The sequence below is a fragment of the Phasianus colchicus genome, chromosome 1 (genome assembly GCF_987193195.1).
Source record: "Phasianus colchicus chromosome 1, bPhaCol1.hap1.1, whole genome shotgun sequence".
NCBI lineage: Eukaryota > Metazoa > Chordata > Aves > Galliformes > Phasianidae > Phasianus > Phasianus colchicus.
In genome coordinates, this window is record NC_143436.1 from 14,961,370 (window position 1) to 14,978,246 (window position 16,877).

A 16,877-nucleotide genomic window follows, 5' to 3' on the forward strand; every position below is an offset into this window, starting at 1 on the left:
AGTGCCCCAAATCTGTTTGATTGTATTCACAAGGAGCAGGGAAAACAGTAGTTGATGCCTTCATGGTGTGCAGTGGGGTCCTTCAACCAGGTTATCAAGGCTGATCCAGACAACAGATTGGTACATCCCTGGGTGTGGATGGCAGACACAGCCTACGGACAATGTTCCCTCCCATCCCCTGTGCAGAGAGTACAGGAGTGAACGAAGTCCCACATCTACAGCCTCCTGAGCCTGTGTGTCACCTGGCAGAGGACAGCACTGGGTAGGTTGGGCTGGGTGAGGCAGGCTGTCCAAGAGCATGCAGAGCAGTGGTGTTGCAGGCTGAGGATGCTGCAACATCTGCATCCCAGCAGCAAGCAGGAGAAGTGCACATGCAGCACACTGCACACAGGCATGGACAGTGCTGCAGGGGAGCAAAGACACAGCTCTCTGCAAGGACAGGGCTGGTAAAAGTCAATGCCCACCAGTTTTGCTGCCGGCCTCACACTCTATAGACATACATACATAAAAGACAATGAGCAAAACTAGCATATATTAATATGTGTAAACAAGTAGCAGCCATACTCAGAGAGCAGGGTGGATGGAAAGGTGACAGCCATCCTTGTTCTAAGAGTGACTAATTACAGTAGCAGCTCCTCTGCTGATGTGAATTGCCATTGTCCTGCTGAAGACTCTTCCCATCAGCCAGGAATTCTTCACAGTTCTTTACAGAGAGAGTGGTGAGGTGCTGGAACAGGCTGCCCAGAGAGGTTGTGGATGTCCCATCCCTGGAGGTGTTCAAGGCCAGACTGGATGGGGCCCTGGGCAGCCTGGTCTAGTATTAAATGGGGAAGTTGGTGGCCCTGCATGGGGCAGGGGGGTTGGAGATTCATGATCCTTGAGGTCCCTTCCAACCCTGGCCATTCTGTAATTCTGTGATTCTGTGCTGCAGCTTTGTCTTGCTAGTATAAATATTTATGTGGGTGGATCTGGCTCCATCTTGCCATTTGGTAACCAATGAAATACCTGAGGCTTCAGACTTCCCTCTTGTCTCCTCATCTCCCAGTATATAGCTGTAATGGATAGCAGAGCTGACCCCAAGTGGCCAAAATGATATTCCATACCATATGGCATCATGCTCAATATCTGGGAAAGAAGAAAAGGTCTGAGACTTCTAAGGTGGCTGTTGTTTGGAATCTGGCTAGGCATGGTTCTGCTTGTGGGAGATGGGGAGTGACTGCTTTTGCATCACTTGTGTTTCTCCCCCTGCCCCTTTCCTTCACCTGTTAAACTGCCTTTTCCTCAGCACATCAATTTTCTTGCTCTCCTCATTCATTCTACTCTCTTCATCATGTGCAGGGAAGAGGGATCCTGCGAATGCACCTGATGATTGTTCCCAGCAATCTCATGGAGATAAGTGAAGCATAACCAGGAGGACCAAGGTGAAAAGGGTTTAGCCTCCAAAATTTTTACTGGATGTGGTCAGACCCAAGCAGACACAACATCAAGGCACCAAGACATATGGACAGAGCCTGTGGGTCAGGGACAGCGGTGTCCAAGGTACATCCAAGAGAAAGTGTGGGGAGAAGTGTTGCAATCATGGATATGAATACCCCCGCCTCGCTTTGGAAGTGTACCGAGGCAGAGATCTTTTCCAGATACATTCCATTAGTCAGGCAGATGGGCCTAAAATTGCTGCACTCATCCTGCTTATGCATTGACTTTGCAGATTTGCGCTGAAAAGTGGATTGGGTCATTATATCCATACCTTACATTGAAAGTCTAAGGACAAACAGCCAAATAAAAAGCCCAACCCAGAAGATAAATGTTTACTACTGAAGTACAGGTTACTCTCTGAATCACACACAGCTCCTGAATGACTCCATCTGACAGGAAAAATGAAGCACTGTAGCAGTAAGTCACAGTAAGACACCAGTTGGCACATCTCTCTATTCTTGACTGGGAATGAGGAACCCATTTGCTAAATACCTAGAAGAAATGGCAGCATATCCTTAAATACTTGCTTTCAATCAAACATGCAAATGTTCTTTTGTGTTACCAAATGGTTAGTGCCATCAAATTTGCCCAACAGTACCATGAGAAATTTGCAATTGGACTACTTAGGAAATTCAAGCTATCATCCCAAGGGGGGCATAGGGGTGGACTTTTCTTCCAGTCCAGTTATAAAGGAATGTATCCTGCTTGGTTTTCTGGAAGAAAAGTCCTTGAGCATCCTGTGGGGATGCCTGCCCACAGCACTGGCTGAGCTGCCTGGAGATGGGTGTTTGGGGCCTGCCTTGCTCTTGGTGTAGCAGCTCTCTAAGGCTTGCCTGGACAACTGGCTATTTTGGGTCCCATCCTGAGACTGTGGGCTCTCGTGTGCATTGGAAAGGGGTTCTGGGGCACCCAACAGAGTACAGAGTTCTGCATTTCACTTTCAAAAGGCAAATGCATGGCTTGTAGGCAGTCAAATTCTTAGTAAGAGTTGGCACTGAGAAGGATCTTACCTGTCACATGCCACTCATACCCTTGCATACAGGTTCACATTTCAAAGGGAATTGAGTAAGCCATCTGGTATTGGGAGGGAACTTAATTTTAAGCTGGAATCCATCTCAAGTGCAGAGAAAGGTGCCACCAAAGAACAAAGAAATAAAGAGAAAGAAAACAGGAAATGCATCTAAATTCTCTGCAAAATGGAAACTCTGGAAATGACTTGTGTTAAATAAGTCAACACCTTATTGAGAGACAAATAGTGTACAGTAGCCAATTAGCTGAAAAAGAGCACGAAGGCTCGATTTTCATTCTTCATTTCTAGAAAGAGAAAATATATTTTCCCATGAGAATAAAAACACATTAATGATTCCTTCTTTTCATAGTAAGCATGAGAACGCGATGTGACAGGTATGTATGTGTGTAATGCCTAAGAATCCTAACTTGAAAGGTTTCAAAGCAGTGACATTTCAAAAGTTGCAGTCACAGAAAAAATCGTATTCCTAAGATGCTGTGAAATAATTGGATTCATATTTAGCTTTGGATTAAACCATGAAACCAAAGAATCTACTCAATCAAGAATATAAATACTTGCCAAGGACACAAAATTTTTTCTGTCTTATTTCAATATCACAATTCTCCCTCTGTGGAGGAGGAAAGAGGGATGGTCTAGATATAAGGTGCTAGTTTGAAATCTCTGTTCAGTTCTTTGTAGCTGCTCTCTGTGACCCCAGACAAGTAATTAAGCTGCACAACACTAAAAGCACTTTCTAACATAACTCCCATTGGACTTCCAGTGATAGATAGGCAGGACTTTGGCAACCCTTGTCTGGACGCTATGCTCTCCATGCCTCAATCTGCTATTTGTAAACAAGAGATAATAGTATTTCCCTCCTTTAGTGGGTATTTAGGTAATGTGACAATGGGAATCGAACTCCTTATAGACATTGAACTGATTGTACATACCATATGCATGCATACGCATGGTACACTCAAATTACCGCTGCCTAATCCTGTGTTATCTTCAGTAAATACAAATGTGGCAAGATGAGCTCAGAGCCCCATAGCATTTTTATATGCTGAATGCCCTGTTTAATGGGACTGCGTGAAATGATCATCTGCTAAACTCACTCTCACCCTTTGGAGGGTTTAAGCAGAGCTTCCCTTGTGCAGCATGAAATTGTACTGCAGCATGGAACACCAACCCCTCTGAGAGCAAATACGGTCCCTGCCTCATCTTGTTAATAAATGCTAGAACACAGAAACACTGCCAGCTTCACGTGTTTTAACCTCCTCCTCCTTCTCAGCCACAATAAAATGAAAAAAAAAAAAAAAACCTGCCAATTCTGCTAGTAAAACATTTCCTACTGCCTCAGCCACCAGCGGCCACAATGCTTTTCTCCCTGAATTACAATTGCAATGCATTATGCAAGCAGTTTAGCAAAGGAGAAAGTGCTAGAAGCGTACAAGAAATAAAAATAGAGCCCCACACAGAATACACATGACTTTGCATTTTTTTCTCAGGATTATAGAGGAACAGGCCTGGCCAGTCAGGCGAGCCGAGATCTAAATCCCGGCCTTGTTAATGGTTGTGCTTAACAGCTTTTCACAAATTTGCAGAACGTAGACAACTCCAAATGTTAGCCCTGGCTACTGCTATCATGTGGCCAAACTCTAACTCCATAGGAATGCCATTCCACAAGAATACCAAATGTTTTATGGGCAAGCACACATCTGGGAGGCTGTGGATGTTCTATGTTTATGAGCACAGATATTTTCCCCAACAGATGTGGGATTCCCCCTGTGGGAAATTTAAACTCCTGACAATGAGCTTCTCATTTGTGGGTTATTTAACACCTGCCCTCAGGATTCTATGGGCTGCAGGTTGAAAACTGTCAATTTAAGCATCAAACAGCTCAGCTGTGCAGAAGGGTCTCTCTGTGTTTATGAGCCACAGGAGGAAGATCTCAGCTGCCTGGGTTGGGGGAAGTTGAGGTGAAAGGCTGAACTTTGGTGGCTCTGGGGTGCTTATGGGAGACTCCTTCCCAGGATTTCTTGTTTCAGGGATATTTTGGGATGTGGGGAGAAGAATCCATTGGGAACTGCACTGAGTATTCCTAAGCACAACCCAGTGCCAAAAACTCCTCCCTCCTGGGATTACTCCAGAGCTCTGTGGTCACAGTCACTTCCCTGCTCTCCTTTGGACCAGCATCATGGTGGCTAGGACTGGCCAGCTCTGCCCCCATTGACTCCTCAGATGCCACCTTTGTCTCCCTTACTCCTGGGGGCCCCCTCCCAAGCCCACTGCCAGGAGACTGAATGCCAATCTGCATCCAGCCCCAGCTGAAGCCCCACTCCACAAATAACCCTGCAGTTAGCACATTGTTTGGGACAGAAAACGTAGCGTGCTGTACACCTCAGCCCAGCCTCAAAGCTTTTGTGTGCTCTTGCTTTGTGCTGTGACTCTGAGATTGGACACCTGGCCAGGGATTGGCCATGAACAAGGAAATGCTTTCCAAAATGGAGCTAAATCACACGGAGGCCCCACTCTCACACATGAGACCTTTGCCCTGTTCTCCTGTTGGCTTTATACTGAGGCTGCCTCTTCTCCCTGCCCTTCTGTCTGTCTTATCTCATTCCACTCCTGCAGCCTTCTTGCATAATGTATTTCCCAGATTCCTGAATTGCATGTGAGCATTTGGGACTGCACAATATAACTGGTCTGCAAGCAAGAGATGTATCTAGAAAAAGCACCGTCAGCTGGCTGTGCCCTGTGGACCATGATGCAGCTCAGGGAGCCCCAGCCAGTAATACTGGGTTGCTACACAATTCCAGGAAAGCATGACATGAACTAGATACTTGTGGGATTAGCCCGGTGCTCCCTTTGCTTATCACAAATCATTTTATTCGAAGCATGTGATATAAAGCCTGATTTTAGGGTCAGAAGCTTTCAGGCTAAGCTGCGCGTGCAAGGTTGCACAAAGAGATGTAGGAGGGAAAGAAGCAAACCCCACTGCTGCACATTGATGGTTATTTTTGCTGTCCTTTTTATCTGAAAAGTTTTACCTCAGCATTCCCAGCTCTGGTTTCAAAGTCTCGGCTCACGGTCACCTCACGGACATTGTTGATTTTCTGTGATCTTTGGTCCTGTAAATATTAACCACTATCAATGTGATTGAAGTGCCTGTGGTGCTCCAGAGGCCAAGTGCTATGAACCTTAGCCTACAAAGCTTCGTGACTTTTGTTCTGCTGGAGCCAGTGAACATGCTTCAGCCCCTGTGTGATATGAATCACAAGTGAAACCAGAACACTTGCAGACAGAGCTGGTTGTGTAACAGCACGGCTGTGCTGCACACGTGCAAAAATGCACAAAGAGGACTTGGAAGACCAGGGGCACCACCAGGAATGAGAGGACATTCACCAGCTTATTGCCTTATTGCTCATTGACTAATGTAAGTGCTACCAAGTGGCTGCTTTCTGGCCCAAGTCTATGCTGTGCTCCCCACTGTCAGTCATGTTAGGGTCTGGGAGAAGTCCAGACCACACTGCAGCCTCACCAAACCACCGTACACAGGGCATGTGGCCATGGCACAGAGCCCCACAGCAGGGCAAGGGGACAGGAGTGGCTATGCTGACAGGGCTGCAGGTGGGAGTAGAGGGCAATATCCTCCCTGCTCAGGCCTTGAGCACTGTAGCCTAGGAGTCTATCTGACAGCTGGGAGGGAGAATACCTTTCTCTTGTTCAGGTCAGCACCATTTTCAGCATGCTTTCACCTTCCATGCTTTCCATGCTGCACTGTGTGCCATTGGGCAGAAGCATGCCTAGCTTCAGGGTGAGTCCATCCACCTGTACCCACATCCCGCATCCTGCACCCTGCCTCCAGCATCCAGCATCCCACTTCCTGCTGGCACAGGGACACAGCCCCTTGCCTGATCCCTGCTGGGTTCCCCCTGGGATGACACGCCTGGAAGGCTTTCCTTCATCCCTCAGTGCCCTGCACTGCCGTTTGATGCTCACATCTTCTTCTATAAGCAGAAACAGTCCAAAGCAGTACGTCACAATAAGGTGACTCACAGCTCAAGATCACATTCCTCTAGGTTTTAAAAGGAAAGGGTAATCTGATTTTTGAAGCCTGAACAGCTGCACAGTAGACTGTAGATGTATCCAAATAACTTGTAATAGCCCTCTGTGGAGGTTAAGGTAATTCTGCTTAAAAATATTACTTTCAGGCAGAGAAAATTAGACTTATCCTGGCCAAAGAGAAGGTACAGCACTGAACAAGGAGTGCCAAACCAGTTTTCCTTGTGGTAGAGCCACTGCACATCACTGTGAGCTGAAGGACCACTGCTTTCCAAGCATCAGCCCATCAAACGCAGTGACCTGGAGCAGGAGTTGTCCAGCCAGCCACCATGCACCCCGCAATACTGGGGTCCTAAGTCTCCACTCCCACCAGCTCCAGGCACCCCACAGATAGAGTAACTCATGTGCCTACTGCCATGGAATAAGCTCCTTGTGTAACCTGCAGCCAGACCAGTGGGACACAGGGTTGGGTGAGGATGGAGGTGGGCAGCTCTCGGCCCAGCCTTGCTTCACCTGTACCACAGACATGTAGGCATTGCTTAAATATTCATAATTGGCAGTAGGGCTCTGTCCTGTGCCGCTTGCACTGGTACAACCCAAGTCCCATGGAGCATCAGGGCTGCTCTTCTGGTTCAGTGGCATTTTCTACTCCCTTGGCAAAGCCTAAGAAGTTACAGCAGGGTGGGTGAGTAGGGTTCCAAGCCTTATTTTTCAACAATAGCTGTAGAACCCAAACCTGGGTGAGTCAGCCAGTGCAGAAAGACAAACACATTCATGGCAAGGTGGTTTTTTCTCATTTGGGTTAGTTAAGCTTAAATCTACACCAGCTTAAGAATATCTGCTTAGTGACATGCAGGAGTTGGGAAACACTGAACTAAGGATTTTTGCTTGCTAAGGATTTTTTAGAGGGATTTAAAGCCTACCTAGGAAGGCTGTTGAAAGATGTGCCACTACAAGGACACTGATCTCACAGCAAGAAGCAACAGATTAGCCCATACACCTGAGCCATAATTACTACTAGAGGCAGCCTGGTGCACAGATGCCAATAATTGGCATGTAACATCCTGGGACAGGGTGGGACTGCAGAGCTGATGTTCCCTCAAACCCCTGCCATGTGCATGGTGCTGCTGGGTGGGTGGAGGACACATGCTGCTGGGCTTGGCGTGACCACAACCTGCTTCTGTAAGGATCAAGGGTAAGGAAGCCTCAGTGGAGCTGAGTGCCTGGTCTGAGCTGAGCTCCTCTGTCCATGCTTAGCCACAAAGCAGCCATCTCACACATGAACTGCAGTCACACATGAACTGTGGTGTGTCATGTGCATCCCTTGTCCGCAGGACAAACTTCTCTAGCATCGGCATCAGAAGGGATGTACAGTTATGTATGCTATTCTTTCTTTCCTTATAGCATTAGCTGTAAAACACAGCATTTAAACGATACTTTACGGAGTTTGAGTGCCTTTTTAATGCAGATTTCCACAAACCAGCATAAAGCTTGCCCATGCCCTCCGCAGACATGGACAATGGAACTGCCTTTTCTGATTTTCAGCATGGATGAATGCTGCAGTTTTTAAAAATGAAAGATACTGTGGGGAGCTGTCAATATAGGAACTCCAGCATTTGGCAACCTGCTTCTTTCTTCTAGTGTCCATGTTCCTTGTACCTGGCTGCTGGTCTGGTTTGTTTTTTGATCAGTTCATGCAATGTTAAGTGATTTCCCAGGCAGAGGTGTTCTATTTCTCTGCTCTATTTCCTGCATGATATAAAGGGCAAAACTCAAAACTATGATAAAGTTGATAAATAATTGATGGGATGTTTAGCTGTCACTACTGATCACCTTCTAGAAGCCAAGAAAGTACTCACAAAGTGCCCTTGGTTTGCAGCCCATAGAAGTCCTGCCTTCATAGAGCTGAAACCAAAGCTGGAAGAGCAACAGTGCTAATTACTCTGTATGACTGCTGCCACTGCTATCAGCTACAACTGATAGAATGTACAATAAAATAAAATAAAACAAAATAAAATAAGAAAATTGCATGAAAACTCATTATGAGTTTTTGTCAGCAAATGTGAGCAAATGTGTTAAGATGGCATAAAGGCATTCGAAAAAATGCATTTTTGTTCTGTGGCTTAAAGAAGTCTCTTCCTCAAGCTGTAGTGAGGACATATGATTCATGGTGCTGACTGTAATAGGTTTTTGCCACATCCTTGCAGGAGGGGAATATGGTCCTCAAAAAAAACAACATTTCCAGGTGTAAAATGTTTTGTCTTCTCTCACTTCTTGTATGTGTGGCTCCAGAGCAATAGCTCAGAAGACTCCTTCCCTCTTTCTCCTTGTTTATTTGGTGCAGCTGTCAGGACATAATGGCTATTCCCACTTTCTGTCTCTGCATAGTCAGTCAGTCCATTAGTTTTCCTGGTATCTGTCCAGCTCTTCAGTCTCATGATAAAGAAAACTAAAAATACAGGGCAGGACAAGCACCACTTACTGGCAGAGGATCTCAAGGACAAGCATAGGGTCTGGAACTACTTCCTTTCTTTCCCTTTTCGCTGCTTTACTTCCTGGCACAGTCGAACCCCCTAAATTTTATAATAAAACATTGTATCACATGTGCTAATAGATCATATGGGAACTGAATAAGAGCAAAATAGTCTAAGGATTTCCACAGCCTGTGTGCCAGAAGAGCTCTCCCCACTTCCCGTTATTTTATGACTAAGGTCAGGAGAAGACACTGAGGTAGTAGAACTGAGCTTTGGGAACTCAGATAGCCTTGGCAGCCTCATGGACTCACTGCAGGCTTATACAGCAGCTCAGCACATCAGTCTTTACCTCCAGTTCCTCGATTTCCCAAAACGTGCCATGAGCATCACCTAGGGTGCCAGTGAGAGGTTAATTTCTGAAGGTTAATAAAAGATTTTAAGATCCTGGGGTAAAGAATTAAATGTATAGAGTTTTATTCAGTAGGCATTTGCGCTTTTTGATAGAAATTACTGTAAAGTAGGTCATAGATGAAAGAGAAGAGAGGCTTTATTGTAATGATAATGCTCTTTCAGAATATGTCATACTGGAAGTAAGATGTTTCTAGGCAGATTTCAAGCATATACACAGTGGTGGGGCTTTTATCAAAATGCTTCAGTTGATGGAATTTCTTACACAATTATACTGCATGTAGATGTACTGAGTCTGTGTTAGCCAGTAATGTGGCCAGAAAGCTGAAAATCTTCTAACAGAGATCTGTGCATGGGAAAACAGTTGTGTTGAAACTCAGGATCTCCATGAAACAGGATGATTCCAGCAGCATTTCATAAGAAAAGATGTGAACTTTTTATGGTAAGGCTCAAAGTTGTACTTTGGCACCTGCAGAAGAGAACATTTGTATTTCATAGTCTAATAAAAATACTTCAACATTCAAAGCATTCACATTCAAAACATTTCAGTATTCAATACACAAAGTTTGTATTCAATACACAAAGTTTGAATGCATCAAAATCTTTTTTTTTTTTTTTTTTTTAATTATGATGTCATTCTGACTGTTTAAATGACTCTACCCAGTGCCTGGAAAACCGAAGCTGACACTTCAGCTAGGAACATGCATTAAAAGCTTAGAGCTGAAAATTGAATATACACAATCATGAGGTCCATCCCTCCCATGCCACCCAAACTTCTCACTGCCTAAGGAACCACATTCTTTCTCCACAGTTTTAACAAACATTTCTACCTCGATATCAAAGTACAAAACCTGGATCAGCATCTACTTTGCCAAGTTTTACTAGATTAACTACTCTGGTTAAGACTGTAGGGCAATACAGTTCTCTCAAGTCAACACAGTAGGCTATTGTAGAAAAACCAGCTCTACTGACAGAGGAGTGCTGCTGGTTCATTTCTAGCATGGCCTGAGCCCAAATACCAGCGATCCTCCCTGTCTGTGCCTTATATCACTGAGATTGGGTCACGCTAGCAGCTTTTAGAGAGCAAATAAGCTTTTCTCAGGAGTGAGGCCGAATTATCCGGGTCTGGGTGGAACAGCGGTGAGCTCAGCTGAAATCCTAAGGGGAATCAGCGTTGCAATAGCAACAGAAAAACCCACTGCTCACATCTGCTGTGATTCTGGAAGTGCAGAATGTGTAACCCAGACCCTGCAGAGCAGGTCAGATGCGACATGACCATAAATAGACAAGACCTCAGGTTCGGGTCAGTTTATTATAGGAACCTGTCTTCAGATCACTGTGGTGGTGTAGATACCACACATTAGAGAAAAGAGAGGAAAGGGGCTTCAAGGTTTCTTCCCTAGTCCACTTTATTTCTTCAGCTTCACCTACTAGTGCCCAGCCTGTTTTGCTGTCAAAAACCAGCTGAAAGTGACACTACTGGGAACTGATTCAGCTTGTCATTAGAGGACAAATGTCAAAATCTTGAAGGCACCAGCCCAGAGAGAGAACCTAGAGCCACTTCATAAATGTGGGCATGGAATTTCTGCTCCAAGAGAAACCGTCCCCAGTTCTGTGAGAGCAGACAACTGCAGAAAGGAGGGTAGCCAGGCTGTAGGAAAGCAAGGACCGAGCATTCTGCAAAGAAATTTTAGCTAGAACAAGGTGGAACTGCTCTCCTCAGGGGAAAAGCAGCCCCCTGCATACCCTATACCATCCTGCCAAGTGCAGAGCTCTGGGCTGGAACCACACCATGGCAGGGATTGATGCTTGATGTGTCATTGGACATAAATGCCTTTTTTTATGACCTCTAGGTTATTATGGAGATGAGAAATATTTGTGACCTTTCTATTAAACAGCAAAGCCCCAGGTGACTGTGTTCATTTTAAAGTGTGACACTGGACATTTTTGATTTCTTAGGCATCTGTGGGATAGCAAATCCATCCCTATCTGGATGTTCCTCATGGGGTTTCTGCTCCAAGATCCGTCCCTTCAACAAAAAGGTCTTTCAGCCTGGGCGGATACAGCACACAGCATCCTCATGTCATAAGTAAATGCATTTAAAAGTAAATCCTCTTTTTCTTTAGATGATAAAGAGTTAACCTGCTTCTTACTGCATGGTCTAGGACAGCAGTTGGTGAGTGAGCTGTCCTTTAATTTACATGAACTTAAATGCCCATGGTGATGCCCATCCCAGGCATGCTCATCACCTGGGACCTCAGCTGGGAAAGCATTTGTTTGCAGAGCTGGAAATAAGCTGAAGCACTCTGCAAAAGCAAGGAAGAGGGCACTGTGCCAGAAGTAGGTAGAGTCAGGAGACAACAACAGAGACTGGCATGCTGGGTTCCTTTAGTACCTCCTCTCTTCCCAGTAAATTCCATGCTCTTTCAACATTTTTCAGCATGTTTACTTATTGCTAATGTAAATAACACAGTATAGGTCTATCACTCCTCCCACACAACAGAGTTTCAGGCTAGTAAAAACATATAGTACTCCCTTGTTCCAATTGTTACTGCCTGAGTCCTTACATAAAAGGAAAATGTTCTCCAGAAATTATTTAAAAGTTTGTTTAATTGGGGTTTGTGTTGTTTTTTTTTTTCTTTCTTCTTCTTCTTTTTCTTTTTTAAAGTGGCTAGATTCTCTTCATTTTTTTATCAGTTCTGCAGATTCTTCTGAACTGAAGAGTCCAAAGCCACTCTCATAGGCCTACATACCACAAGGAGAGCCACCAAAAGCGTGTTTTGTCACCTAATGCTAAAGATACAACAGCAACAACTTTGTTTTGCTTTGAAAAGCCCTAAGTGGTGTTTCTACTGAAAGAACATGTGTGTGATCAATTCAGTAAATCTTTCCTAAACTTCTAAATTGTCATTTTATTTACAAATCCTCTCAAGATTTCAGTTGGCAGAAAGCACGCAAGTCCTGATGGTCCTTGATGACTGTGTAGGACAATTCAGCCAACACTACCTACTGACTGGCCAGGGCAGAGAGACAAAGCAAGAAGCCATCTACAAGGCTAATACCAGGCCCCACAGTTTATAATCAAATTAGGGCCTGGGTTACAGAATCACAGAAATCACAAATCACAGAAACACCAAGGTTGGAAAAGACCTACAAGATCATCCAGTCCAATTACCCACCTATCACCAATAGTTCTCACTAAACCATATCCCTCAACACAAAATCCAGACGTTCCTTGAACACCTCCAGGGTCAGTGACTCTACCACCTCCCTGGGCAGCCCATTCCAGTGCCTGACCACTCTTTCAGAAAAATAGTATTTCCTAATGTCCAGCCTAAATCTCCCTTGGTGCTGCTTGAAGCCATTCCCTCTAGTCCTATCACCAGTTACACAAGAGAAGAGGCCGACCCCCAGCTCACTACAACCTCCCTTCAGGTAGTAATAGCAACAAGGTCTCCCCTGAGCCTCCTCTTCTCCAGACTGAACAATCCCAGCTCCTTCAGCTGCTCCTCATAAGACCTGTGCTCCAGACCCCTCACCAGCTTTGTTGCCCTTCTCTGAACACGCTCCAGGGCCTCAATGTCTTTCTTGCAGTGAGGGGCCCAAAACTGCACACAGTACTCGAGGAGCGGCCTCACCAGAGCTGAGTACAGGGGGACAATCACTTCCCTGTTCCTGCTGGCAGCACTGTTTCTGATGCAAGCCAGGATGCCATTGGCCTTCTTGGCCACCTGGGCACATTGCTGGCTCATCAATCAATACCCCCAGGTCCATTTCCTCTACACAGTCTTCCAGCCACTCTGCCCCAAGCCCGTAGCATTGCCTGGGGTTGTTGTGGCCAAAGTGCAGGGCCAATTGCACAATTACCATTACACTTACCATTGCAAGCATAGTGTGGGAACTTGTCCCTGCCCTCACCTTTCACTTATCTAGACCACAGCTTTCCCGTGGCATGGGGCAGTTGTACAAATGATGTCCAGCGTAGAAGTAATGTACCTAATTCCCATCTTTGCCCTTCAAAATACCCCTTGCTCTTCCTTCTCAGAGACAGGACTCTTTAATAGGTTCAACATATCTTCCCATATACACTGAGGGCTATTTCTGCCCATTTTCATGGAGGCACCCCTTACATTTCACACAGTTCCACAAGTTATTCATTCAGTTGATTAACCATGAAAACTTGGTTCCAAATGACAATATGCCTGCGAGCTGAGTAGCTGGGAGAAAATACCATGCTGTGCTATCATCCTGTGATTCAGAGGGCCAGGATTGAGAAGGTTATTTCCAAGCTGTGTATGCCAACATTGTACTGAGGGAGTTTAGGAGCCTTCTGTGGCATAACTTGCAAATTTCACTAGACGAAAAACTACTGGAACAAAGATGTATTTGTGACCCAGTGCCAGAAATAGCTAGCCCTGAGTATGCACATGGGTTTGCCCTGGATATTTGTTGGAGTTTATTTAATACAAGATAGAGGTGACAGCTGGAAAACTGCTTCAAAACTTGCAGTAGCAAGCTAAGATAGTGGTGACTGTTCCCTGACCTTTATGAGATATATTGGGCTAGATATAAACTTCTAGCTGATCAAGGTTAATGTAAAATAAGATTCTAAATGAATTGTAAGGGAGAACAAGAGGTAACTGGTAACTGCTTCAATAACTGTTGCTTGGCCTGCCCAGCAGGTGGTTGCTACACACCCTGGTCTGCAGACTGAGGAGGGCAGTGATGTGCTAGGAGGTTTCTGTGGAGAATTGTGGGCTGGATCTTGCCTATTAATATACACTGTCCTACAAACAGCTAATATCATCATCCTTTTTTTTTTTTTAAGAGAAAAAAAAAAAAACGAACAACATAACACCCACACTTTTGTGACAGGATATTGAATTACTGTCACAAAGTGACTTTTGTGCAATTTTGCTCTGACAGGTGACGGTCCCTCCAGCCATACCCAACCGCTGGGAAGCTTGTTCTGCCTGCAGCTACTGCGCTTCATTTCTGCTACACCTCATATGCCACCTAGTGGCTCCTGAAGAGGGAAATTCCTTACTGAATATGATTTTAGACTCCCTGCTTCTGCCAGCTATTAGATATTTCTCAACACTGCTGATGAAGAAGCAAGTTGAGGCACAGTGCTGTCATACATGGTGTATGAACCTAATGATGTGCAGGTGGCTGACTGCGGTCAGATGTCACAACATGTGCCAGCACTGCTGCAAATGCCCCCAAAGTGGCCCATCCCAAGTATTAGCTTACACCAGCCACAACAAGATCTTGCTCTTCGCTGCACTCTCAGAGTCTCTCACAAGAAATTTCCTCCACTTTGGGCTTTGCTTGTGGCTGTCCCCTGTTTGCCCACCACGCTCAAAGCTGTCCCAGGGCCTGAGCCCTTCAGCTGCTCACCACACCCCTCTATCTCACCACTGTAACCAAATACCTGGTGAAGAGTTCACTGGACTTTTTACTTGAAAGCAGTCAGTAATGGCAGGCACTTGCTACAAAATTGACACATTGGTTAAAATCCAAGATTTCCAAGAAAAATTTAAATCAGAAATGCTAGAAGTGTTCTTCTTTTCTTCTTACTGACTTATTACATGGGCCAGGGAGGATTTTACTGTTCAGTTCAGCAGTTAAACTCAGAGTGCCCCACATTCAGGTTATAATGCCATAGCTTTGTGGTTGGAAGGAAAAAAAAGTTTTGGCCAGGAACTATGTTTTGTTTCCAGAACAATTAATTTCATTACTTTTTCTTCTGAGTGTGACAGCCTAATTGTTGTGCTAATAAATACCTCTGCATGTCAGCCAGTCCCTAAGTGAGACAGTGCCTGCAGAAGAGGCTGGCTGAAACCCCTTGGAAGACAGGCAGCACTATGGTCACTAGGGTGAGCCCAGCTCCAGCCAGGACGTCTGCTCACAGTCACATGTGTTTGCTGTTACTAATGGAAGAGCTCGGTCATCCTCACATTTGGGAAATAGATTTCCAAGTCAGCTGGGGCAAAGAGAGGATCCAGACCCGATCCACGTTATCTCTAGCACCTGCATAGGCAATGACAGTAGTAAAGAAGATGCCACTTTCCCTAACCAGCAACTTCTTGCCTTTCACTGCAAATTATTAGTAACAGGATAATCCATTCTGAAAGTGCCAGCAAAGTTTCCTTCTGCAGAAATTTCAGTATTTCCATTTGAGGTGATTTGGAAAAGTTTGTTTACTTCTTGAAGTAATACATGCCTAAAGCCATTGGCTTCTTTAACCCAGAGCACTGCCTCTGTTTATTCAGTGGTTTGTTTGTACGGTACCACGTGTCTCTATGCCAGGATATAAAGTACATATCTGCATCAGTTTGTCTTCTCGCTATATAGAACTCCAAAACACCAAACCTTTCCAGTGTTTCAGAGGTATTATGATTTTAGAGTACCAGTCCCCTGGCAAACTTGTGGGCTGTTGTTTTCTTCAGCATTTTTGAAGATAGTTTTAGCCACAGAATATGTATATACATACAAAATGGCACTTGAATTCATGTTTGCTGTGGTTCTGATCCTACTCCTCGTTTAAATTCAGATGCTGACCTAGGTGTATGTACCGCCAGTATTATATCTCAAGACTACACAAAAATGCTACAATTAGTGGCAAAGCTGTAGGCTGCAAGAAATGTCCCTGCCCTTCAAGGAACTGGTTTGTCACCACTGATGAGGACAATTAAGATGAATGGACGCCATGAACAGCTGCCCTGCAGTTTGGAGAACCAGCATTATTGCACTAAAGCCCTGCAGCTGCACTGGGTCAGCAACCAGGCTCCTGGGCAGCCATGTCAAGGCCTCCTAGGCAACCATGTCAAGGGCTCCAGGGCAACCATGTCAGGAGCTCCTGGGTGGCCACATCACGGCCTCCTGAGCGGCTATGTTAGGGGATCCTGGCAAATAATCGCAGGGGCTCCTAGGCAGCCATCTCAGTCCCACCAAGATGCCCAACAAGCCCCATGCTCAGGGAAGAGTGTCCGGGAAGCACGTGAGGAAGCCAAACGGGTGTGAACTCCTTTATCCTGCAGAGAAGGCAATAAACAGCCATGTGCGTGATCTGCAGCTAGAGGGCAGGCTCATTTTCTTGTAAAACTTGGTAAACAGTTTGTCGTGGTTGCAGTGACTTTCAGAGCATTCAGCAGAAATTACTAAGCTGTAAATCACTCATGGCAAAGTGGAGAAGTCTTCTGTACATTAATAAGGGGGGAAGGCAGGAAACCAAACCAAACACAGAAACAGAACAGCAGATACACAGCCTTCTGGTTGCTTTGCAGCCCTGGCTTCTGCCAGCAGGGCCTGCTGCTGACAGCAGCCACAGGACTCACATCCATGGTGGGAACGCTTCACAGATGTGTCTCATCCTCCATCACATAAATCCTCCATCACATAAAATGTTCCATTGTTTTTTGTGGCCATAAGACCTGGGAGTT

General features: G+C 45.3%; 2 long non-coding RNA genes across 2 annotated transcripts; one reads left to right on the top strand and one right to left on the bottom strand.

The window, feature by feature from the left end:
- Window positions 1–1,607: 1,607 nt before the first annotated feature.
- Window positions 1,608–6,285, bottom strand: LOC116232043 (uncharacterized). The gene is made up of 3 exons (XR_004167600.2): window positions 6,201–6,285; window positions 5,536–5,616; window positions 1,608–1,968 (listed from the first exon to the last, which is right to left on the bottom strand). It is a non-coding gene; the product is annotated as an uncharacterized LOC116232043 (long non-coding RNA).
- Window positions 6,286–7,243: 958 nt separating this feature from the next.
- On the top strand, window positions 7,244–8,580 carry LOC149919403 (uncharacterized). Its single transcript, XR_016464431.1, has 2 exons — window positions 7,244–7,745; window positions 8,430–8,580. It is a non-coding gene; the product is annotated as an uncharacterized LOC149919403 (long non-coding RNA).
- Window positions 8,581–16,877: the final 8,297 nt, after the last annotated feature.